The sequence below is a fragment of the Canis aureus genome, chromosome 11 (genome assembly GCF_053574225.1).
Source record: "Canis aureus isolate CA01 chromosome 11, VMU_Caureus_v.1.0, whole genome shotgun sequence".
NCBI lineage: Eukaryota > Metazoa > Chordata > Mammalia > Carnivora > Canidae > Canis > Canis aureus.
Window position 1 is genome coordinate 41,610,976 of NC_135621.1, and position 10,477 is coordinate 41,621,452.

A 10,477-nucleotide genomic window follows, 5' to 3' on the forward strand; every position below is an offset into this window, starting at 1 on the left:
TCCAGTTAGATTAAAGCAAGTATTTCAAGATCTGAAAGCTGCAAATGAATTTTTGGTACTGATATTGGAAAAAAAAATCTGTCATTTGGAATTAGTCTACTGGACTGTGGGATCTCTACAGAGGTGGCAAGCATCAGAGACTTTGGGAGGGCACCAAGCCGGGGAGTGGCAGAGTGCAAAATCATGGCGATGGGTGGTGATGGGGGGCCTGCAGATCATAGGTCTACCAATGGCAGTTGGATTTGATTTGTTTTAACATGTTGCAGTGCTGAGATAAATGCTCTGCAGGTTGTTTGCTTGATAGTCCAATCTGCCGTTCACAAGCCAAAGGATAGAGGCCAGGGTTACCCTGTGACATATCCAAGATACCCTAGATCAACAATCTGAGAACCACTGGAATCTGAGGCTTCCCATTGCAACCCAGAACTCCTTCTATCACCACTTCAAGCTCCAACAGGCAGAAAAAAATAGCATTGAAAGTTTGGTGTATCCTCCTCATTCTCCTCTTCTTCCAAACTGTGAGTTACCTGAGCCTTGCTCTCTCATGTATAAAATGGATGTGGCATCTTCTACCCATTAGGTCTCGGCAAGGATTAAGTGAGATAACATACATTAAAAAAAAAAAAAAAAAAAAAAACAGTCATTGGAATACGGGGAGGTGGTAAACTTTCCTTTTCTCCCTCCTCCTTGCCTTTCTTTCCTTCTTCCCATTTCCTCCTTCCTCTATTCCCATTCTTTTCCCCTCTTTTCCCCACCTCATCCTCCCTTTTCTCTTTCTTATTTGATTTTGTAGCTCTAGAGATAGTAGCACTGTGCCTTCTGTGTAACAAGTATTCAGTAAATGTAGAGCCCAAGAACCAGGGCTTAAGTGTGCTGATGGTGAGCAAACAGGACAGGCCGCTATTACACACTGCAGGATGATAAAGGCACACATCACACTGGCATTGACCTGCTTCTCTTCAGGGTGGCAGTGCTCGGTCTGAGCTGCCGAAGGTCTTTCTGGCAATGGTGATAGGTTATCCCTAAACGCACTTGCAACAAGGCTGGCAGGGTCTTTCGAACAGTCTGCCGATTCTGAGCAAAGCTAATTAAAGCATTTGTGAACTTAAGACTCAGCCTTGGCCTTGTTAGCACCATGCTCCATGCTATTGACTTTTTTCTCATTTATGATGCCAGGGCTCAGTGTTTTATGTAGGGAGAAAAACAAGCAGAAGATTGTCCGTGGCCTGCCACTGAGGAGGTTGGGGTCCTCTCACACTCCCCCTGGCAGGTACAGGGATGCCAGGCTGGCCTGCCACTGAGAGCGCCCAGGGAATGGGGTGAGGGTGGCTCTGTGGCACAGCTGTCCCCGTACTATCTGAGGATGTGGCCAGACACAGCCCCAGACGGCCCACGATGAGCAGCCTACGGCATCTGGTGTTTGCCTGTCTGATCCGCAACTTCTCTGGTTTGTTCCTTTACAAGAAGATGGTCTTGGGAGCAGTAGGGAGCCATGGCTGTTGGGTGAGGCCCGTGTGCCGGAGGAGAAATCTGTCACCCGATTTTGTTGCCCATTCTCTCTCCTTTCTGAACAAGTCTAATTAGAGTTATACTTTTGCCCAAAGACATGATGAACACTCTAGGGAACTACTCAGACGTAGTAATAACAAATGAAAAAATATGTGCTTATTATCTGTCTGTGCTTTCTAAACTGAAATCATTAAGTTCTCACACATTTTTGGGGCACTTACAATGGTTCCACCATTCTCCCTAGGTCTTAAAGGAACTGATGCATGGCGAGGTTGTGTAAGTATTGCCCATGGTCACATGGCTGGTTAATGGTGGCATCCAGATTTGAATCTGTGTAGTTTGGCTCCAGAGCCTTCAACACAACACTATACTGCCTTCACCAAGCATAACAGACAAATCAGAGTGTGATCTTAATGTGTATATTCTGCAAGTGACAACTCTCCTCATCGCAAAGACTTGCATTTATGACAGGCTACGGTGTTCTGCTCCCCCCTTCCCCTCACTTTCCCTATGACTCTGCTTCCTGTTCCTGTCACAGGATCCTTCTCCACAGAGCACATTGGTAGCCTTCATAAAACGATTCCAGCTCTCCCTGAGCTGAAACGTATTTCTACAATTCTCAGCAATCACCATCACCAAGCTCTTATTGGAGAGAAGTTGGAAATATTATTCCTGAATTTGCTGATTAGAATAACTACATTTGACTGTATATGTTGGCATTCATGCTTCTCATGTGTTTGTGTTTAAATGATCTGTATTTTCTCCTGGAGCCTCCAAAGGGCTACGCCCTTCAGGAGGTATTGGCTCCGAGGGCCCATTAAGGGCACAGTCCCTCCAATGGACTTTATCCAGTCAGCATGTATTGTGGTTTGATATGAGTCAGATATTGTGCCAGCTTCCTACTGATGGCATCGTCCCTCTGTCCCTGGGGAGGTCATCATTCAGAGCTATTGATATGCAGGTTTCCCATATAGCAGCACGTAGGTTGATTCAAACTTTGTTTTGGGTCTAACTTGGAGCTATCAGTGGGAAAGAATTAATCATTTAGAACTTTAGATTTGGAAGATTCCTTTTTTACTTATTTTTGCTTAATTTTTGAAGATTGAGATATAATTGACATATAACATTGTGTAGGTTTAAGGTGTACAGGAAGTTCGTTTGATACATTTCTATATTGCAATGTGATTACTACAGCAGTGTTGGCTAGCACCTTCATGGCTTCACGTGATTATCATTTCTTTTTCCTGTGAGAACAGTTACAATTTTGTCTATTCACAATTTTGAAATTTCAAATTCAGTATTGTTGACTATGGTTACTATATTTTGCATTATTCCCCTAGAATGTATTTATCTACTAGTTACATATTTGCACCCTTGAGCATCTCCCCAGTCCTTGGTACTCATCATTGTACTCTTTGTTTTTACAAGTTCAGTTTTCTTAGATTCCACATATAAGTGATTTGTCTTCCTTTGACTTATCTTACTTTAGCATAATGTCCTCAAAGTCCTTCCATGTTGGTTCAAATGACCGGATTTCCTTCTTTCTCAGGGCTGAGTAATATGCAGTGGTGTATATATTCCACATATTCTTTATCCATTCATCCGCTGATGGACATTTAAATTCTGGGTCCCAACATCAAGATAGGTTTTAATCTGGCCTCAGATGATGCCAGATCATCCTTCCTGATTCTCTAATATTCACTCCTCTCTGTCCAGTTCTTCTCTTCCTCCACCCCTGCTTCTCTCCCTCCTTCCCCTTGCTATCACCCTCCTTTGGCCTAGACTTACCCCTGTATTTTTCCCTATCTTTTAAGTTTCAGCTTCTTCTCTTTTCCACATAGTTAAAAAAGAACCCCTGAGCAGATGAGAAAACAACTTATTTCATTGCTTTTTCATAGCTAAAAGGTATGTGAATAATTTTATATTTATCTGCATTTACAAAAATGATGAAGATAGGGCAAGTCTGGGAGAATATTTTGGTAGTGGTAAAGAGATAGGTAAATAGGATCTGTAGAAATAGACATTTTTCAAATTTTAATAAGGGAATATATTTTCTATTCTTAAGTTCAAAGCTAACTAAGGAATAGATGTAGTTATATTTGCCAGATTTTACATTTATTAAAAGCCAGGATAGACAGGGATAATAGCATAACTCAATATTTATGATGCAGCAGCTTCTACATAAATATTAAAATGAGGCAGTTATCATCAGGACTATTTGTTGTTTATATTTGCTTTCAAATTTTAATGAACACAAGTGCTACTTATGTGGTAAAGTTCAATACCTGAAAAAATAACTCATTTGTCCATTAATGAATCCAGTCATAGAACTGTCATGGGAAAAAGTTATCTTGAAACTAAATAATAATTTGAGAGGACATCAAAAGACTTCTGCTTCCTGGAAGATGGAGTAGATAAACTTTTCACGGTTCCTCTTGCTACATGGAGAGAAGGCAGGTGGGCTGGGGGCGATGGCAACTGAGAAATGACATGTCACTGGGTTTCCTGGGTTTTTTTCTGTCTTATGTATCCTGGACAGGATACAGGGAAGGCCAGCAATCTGGAAATGCCAGTGGACACAGTCCAAAGGACAGGGAAAAAGGGGCCACCCAGCTTAGTGCAACAGAAATCTTTTATACAATAAAAGTTCTGCTCTTGACAAACATCATAGAAAATCTGTGGTGCCATCCCTCCTTTCACTCTTATGAGGTGTAGCAAGATATCTCAAGCCCACTCTGCCTCTGGTTGCATCGGACAAGGACAAGGGGAGCTAGCATTCTCATCCATTGGGTGGTAATGCATATGCTCCTCTCACGCACACTCCCTTTCCTATGTGATGACCCCTACCCCATGCATTGTCAGTGGAGACAGCTTGCAGCACCTTGACTGCACCTGGCAGTAAGGAGGTCCCCTTCCTCTGCTCTCTGGATGGTATTAGGAGGCCTGGTGGAGCATTGGGACTTGTGCCACCACTCAGCAGAAACAAGGTTATTCCCCCAGACTTATTTAGTGTCCATGGAGAACATGTGGGGATAGGGCCTCTGTAAACAGGGTGGTGACAGCAGAAGCCTGGTGAAAAGCCTGAACTCCCTCCTTTGCAGCAGTAAAAATGAGCCCTTCCTCCCTCCTGTGGTAAAGGGGGCTAAGTAGGGAACCTGGACTTCCACACCACCTACAGAAATGAGGTGTGCTTCCCTTTCCTGCACCAGAGTGGTGTTAGAAAAGGCCTTTGAAATCATGAGATTTTTTAAAAAGATTTTATTTGTTTATTCATGAGAGACACATAGAGTCAGAGATATAGGCATAGGAGAAGCAGGCTCCCTGCGGGAAGCCTGATGCGGAACTTGATCCCAGGACCCTGGGATCATCACCTGAACTGAAGGCAGACACTCAATCACTGAGCCACCCAAGTACCTCGAAATTATGAGATTTAAATAAGAAAAGTCTTCTAATATCCACAATTCCCAGGTTTCAAATGGAGATCACTTATTATAATAAATACCAGAAAGATTACAAAATGAAAGACAAAAGAGAATGAAAATTTCCCAGTGCAGGGATGACATGGTTGTCAGAATTATTTGATCAGAATTATTTGTAAAGCAGACGGCATAAAAATACTTCAACGAGGAATTACAAGCATGACTGAAGTAAATGAAAGTAGAAAATCTCAGCATGGAGGGTGGTGGGGAAGGGAAGATCTAGAGAAGAACCAAATGGATATTTTAGAATTGAAAAACATAATAACTTTAATAAAAAATTCAGTGAGTAGGGTTAAACTCAACAGCAGATGGACAGAGACATTTATTGTTCTTAAAAATAGATACATAGGTATTACTCAAGCTGAAAAACAGAAAAAAATAGGTATGAAAAAGAAAACCCTCAAAACCCCAGAGTCTTGGGGATGTGTGCAACCATAATAAAATATTTAACATTTGTATTATTGAAGTCGCAGAAAGGCTTTGATAAGTTATATATACAGTAAAATGCAAAGCACCCACTGAAAAAAATGATGTAACGCTATATACCTAAAATTACTTCAGATGGACCAGAATCGAATTCTCAAAAAAAAAAAAAAAAAAAAAGTTCAGGTAATCCATCAAAAGACAGGAAGAAGAAAACAAAAACAAGACACAGAGAACAAACAGAAAATGAAACATAAAATGGCAGACTGAAACCTAACTGGATCAGTAAATATGTTAAATGTGTACAATCTAACTACACAAATTAAACATAAAAGTTGGCATATTTATAAAAACATAACCCAACTGTATGCCTCTCATGGGAAACACATCAAATATAATGACATATAGAAGCTGAATTAAAAGTATGGAAAAGGTATGCCATGCAAACTTAAATAAAAAAAAGATGTATAAGTGGGTATACCAATCGTCAGATAAGTAGATTTAAGAGTAAGAAAATTGACCAAGGGGCAGCCCAGGTGGCTCAGCAGTGTAGCACCGTCTTCAGCCCAGGGTGTGATCCTGAAGACCCGGGATTGAGTCCTATGTCGGGCTCCCTGCATGGAGCCTGCTTCTCCCTCTGCCTGTGTCTCTGTCTCTCTGCCTGTCTCTCTCTCTCATGAATAAATTAATAAAATCTTAAAAAACATTGACCAGGGAGAGGGACACATAATGATTAAAATGATTAAATATCAATCCACCAAGAAGACATGGTAGTAGCATTAAATGCATCAGTATCAGAAAACAGAACTGCATAACATATATTCATGATTATGGTTGGAGACTTCAAAACCTGCTCTCAGTAATTTATATAACTATACAGAAAATTAGAAACAATGTGGAATAACTGAACAAAACCATCAATCAAAGGGATCCAATTGGCATTTATAGAACACTTCATACAACAATAGCAGAATACATGTATTTTTTAAGTGTCCATGGCACGTATAGAAGGAAAACCATATCCTGGCTAGAAAGCAAATCTCAAAAGTTTCAAAGAACTGAAATCATAAGGAGGGTGTTCTCTGCTCACAAGGAAGTCAAACTAGAAATTAATAAGAGAAAGATAATGCACAAATCTCTTAATAGCTGGGAACTACACATGTCACATAAGTCATGGATCGAAGAGGATATCTCCAAGAAAACCGAAAACAAATGCATTGAATTGAGTGAAAATTAAAATACAACACAACAAAATTTGTGGGAACAGCTAAAACAGTGCCAAGAGGGAAATTTATAGCATTAAATAATGACATTAGATAAGAGAAAAATATCTCAATCTAAGAAATCAAGCTTCTACTTCAAGAATCTAAAAGAAAAGAACAGCATAAGCTCCAGGGAAGCAGGAGAATGAATGGAGATGCTAAAGATAACAGAAATAAATGAAACTGAAAGCAGAAGAATGTCAGGTCTTTAAAAAGATCAATACAAAAGACAAGATACATATACAACACGTGGCCTTGCTGAACCCATTTATTCTAAATGGTTCTCAAAGTGATTTTGTATATCCCATGAGAATATGGAATATGTAGGCCATTAAGTCATCTGCAAATAGGAGCAGTTTTATTTCTTCCTTTCTGATCTACATGCATTTGATTTCTCTTTCCTGCTTTTTTTTGTGCTGGCTGGACTCCCAGCATGATGACGGATCAGACATTCTTGACTTGTTAGCAATCATAGGGGAAAGCATTCAGTCTTTCACCACTAAGTGTTACATTAGCTGTAGGTTTTAAAAATATGTTTGCCAAGATAAGGACGTCCTTTATTTCTCTTTTTTTTTTCCTGAAAGTTTATATGACACACAGTGCTGGAATTGTTAAATAATTTTTCTGCAAACATTGATACAATCTTGTGGCTTTTTCCTCGTTAGCCTGTTGATAGGGTGGATTACATTAATTGACTTTTGAATACTGAACAGGTCTCATATTCATGGAATGAATTGCACTTGGTCATGGTGTCTCCTCTTAAAATGAAATATTAAACAAACAAACAAACAATCCAATTATAAAATGGGATGAATTCATGAAGAGTCATTTCACCAAAGAGGATAAACGGATGGCAAATAAGCCCATGCAAAGCTGTTCAGTATCTTTAGACATTAGGGAAATGTAAGTAAATACATGATGAGATATCACTAGACACTTATTACAACAGCTAGAATAAAAAGCACGAAAATATCAAATGCTCACGAGGATGCAGAGAAACTAGAGTCCTCACACCCTGATGCTGTAATGTAAAATGTGAAATGATAGAGCCACTGTGAAAATTGGCAGTATATTTAAAAGTGAAAATATGCTTACCATATGACCCAGCAATGGCAGTCCTAGGCATTTATTCCAGAGAAATAAGAATTTGAATTTATGTCCATACAAAACTGTACATGTTGTTCATAACAGCTTTATTTGTAATATTGCAGAACTAAAAACATCCAAGACATCCCTCAGTAACCGAATGTTTAAGTAAACTGTGGTAAATCCATTTCATGGGATACTACTACATGGAAAAGAGCAGACTATTGATATATGCAACAACTTGGGTGGATTTCCAGAGCATTATGCTGAGTGAAAAAAAGCCAAGGTCGCAATATCGTCATCTATTGCATGATCTCATTATATAATATTCTTGCTATGACAACATGATAGAGAAAAGTAAATGAGACGTCGTCAGTCAGGATTTATGGCTGGTGGGAGAAAGGGGCAGATATATATGATAGCAAAGGAGAAGCAGGTGATTATATGAATATGGAATGTGCAATGTGATAAAAGGACATAAAACGGCATATATATATCTCATATATATACACATTTATATATGTCTCACCAATATCAACTTCCTAGTTTTGATATTATGGTATAATTATAATATAAATATTGTGATAAGGGGTAACCACTGGGGGAAACTGGATGAAGGATACACCAGATTGCCATGCTATCTCTGCAATTTCCTGTGAACCTATAGTTATTGCAAAATAAAAGTGGGCAGAAAAACCCATAAAAGGCCAAAAGCAAAACAAAACAACCACAAAATGTTAAATCTCTTTGAAATGAAAAGAGAAATCTTTCAGATGAACTTTATTTTTTTCACCTGGTATCACCAATTATAACTGAGAACCAGAACGGGTAGATGGAAGAAGGAAGGAAGGAATGGTAGATGGGAGAATTATCCGCTTCATAGTTTGCTGGATTTTTTTTTTTTTTCATTTTAGGCTCTGAGTATTTATCTTTCATTTAATGTCTGTTTAAATTTGATTCCACAGCAACCGTGGCTACCGAATCATTGTATGGAGACCTGCTCATGTTGAGGCAGAAGGTCCTGGCAGCCTCTGGTCAAATGCTCTGAAGGAACTTGCGGAAATGCGATGTGCAGAAACCAGATCAAGCACATTTGGAACTACACGTACAGAATAAGAAATCTGAAAACCAGCCGTATCTGCTCACTGGTTTATCTCTCCACGCTGATTCACTAGAGACGTGAGGCGCTGGGTGCTTCTCAAACACCTCCACATTCCAGTCTCTTCAGAATGCAGCTGTAAGGTAAGGCTTCCTCCTTTATTTCTGTTCCATCACAGATGCTCTACAGCTTAGGATTTGCCAATCACTTCTGTCATTTACACCAACTCTGGCGTATCCAAGAGCAGCAGCTGCAGCCCAAATGTCCTGGCTTTTGAGACATAGTAAATGTTTCTCTGAGCAACACCACCGTGTCCTCTTAAATCCAGGCCACCCTGGCTCTTGGGACACAGGCTTCTCTCATGGTGCCAGCCACAGTGTCCTTCCTTCCATCCCCACAAACGTGCACCTAGCTAACGGGCGGGTGATGCTCTATGCCCGGTACCTGCCCCCCAACTGTGCAAATGAGAGAGGCAAGCTGTAGAAGGTCATATGTTCACATCCTAGCTCAGACTTCGAGTTTGTTCTAAACCGGGGCTCAGACTTGATTCCCAATTTGTGATTTACAAGGCGCACTAGGTTCTCCTACCTGATCAAATAAAATTAGCGCTCGTGGCTGCTTCCGTAGATAACAGACAGGATGCAAAGGGGAAGCAACGAGAAACAAAACTATTAGTCTTGCTAACCGCTGCTGTAATGATTATTATGGACAAGTGGGAATCACCGAGGTGATCCTCGCAACTTCCACCCGAGTTAACCCTACCAGGGCGAAACAGTGCAAACTTTAAAACATTATTGTTGTTATCAAGGACATGTCATACTTAGGAATGCTTCCGTGCCACTGAAAGAGATATGGCATCTTTAAATTACCGGGTAACGTAGATAAAGGCCTGGAGCTCTGCCAAGGTAAAAGTTGTAAAACCGGATTGATTTTTGCTACAGCTTGCTAAGGGCTCCCCAGAGCCAGGATGCAACGTTCAAATATAATAATTGATAGTCTGAAAAAATATTTCTGGTAAGTGTGCAGAAGTAATGCAGAGCCCTGCCTGAGATGAAGTGAGCCTTTGTGTTCTTGGCAAACTCTGCAACCAAAGGCACCCGGATCCAAGGCACCGCTTGGGTCTCTGATCAGAGCTCCCGGGCTTCCTGATCCTTCGGTCCTTGCTCCCCCACCTCCCTCCACCTCCTCCTGCCTTTACTGCAGCTTCCTCCAGCTGGAGAGAAAATGGTCTTGGCCTTCAAATGGGGCATTTGTTAAATGCTGTTGTGGAAAAGTAATTATCCAACAATCAGACCTGTATGTGGGGGGAGAAATCGCCTTCGTTAATACCACCTTGGTAATCCCAGGGGGCGGAGGGGTTCGAGTTAATCTGACCCCTTTTCAGTCTTGCCTTGGTGAGCTGACCACCCCAAGCTGTGAGTGTGTGTGTCTAAATTGCTCGGGATTCAATTGAACACATTAAAATTTAAAAAGGATTTAACTGAAATTTTTCAATAGCTCCTGAGAAGGGGGATAATTTATTAGCTTGGAGTAAATTAAAATCTCAAGCAGGGGTAAAGACTTCGAAGATTGCTTTAATACATTTTATATGCTTTCAAAAGAAATGTTCTTTTAAATGG

At 40.4% G+C, this 10,477-nt stretch overlaps 1 long non-coding RNA gene across 2 annotated transcripts in view; it reads left to right on the forward strand.

Annotated features, from left to right (window-relative positions):
- The first annotated feature begins 422 nt into the window (after window positions 1–422).
- LOC144323045 (uncharacterized) overlaps window positions 423–10,477 on the forward strand; it is a 27,424-nt gene continuing 17,369 nt past the window's right edge. For both annotated transcript variants that reach the window (XR_013388590.1, XR_013388591.1), the window contains exons 1-2: window positions 423–518; window positions 8,725–9,001. This is a non-coding gene — a long non-coding RNA (uncharacterized LOC144323045). The remainder of the gene's footprint in view (window positions 519–8,724; window positions 9,002–10,477) is intronic.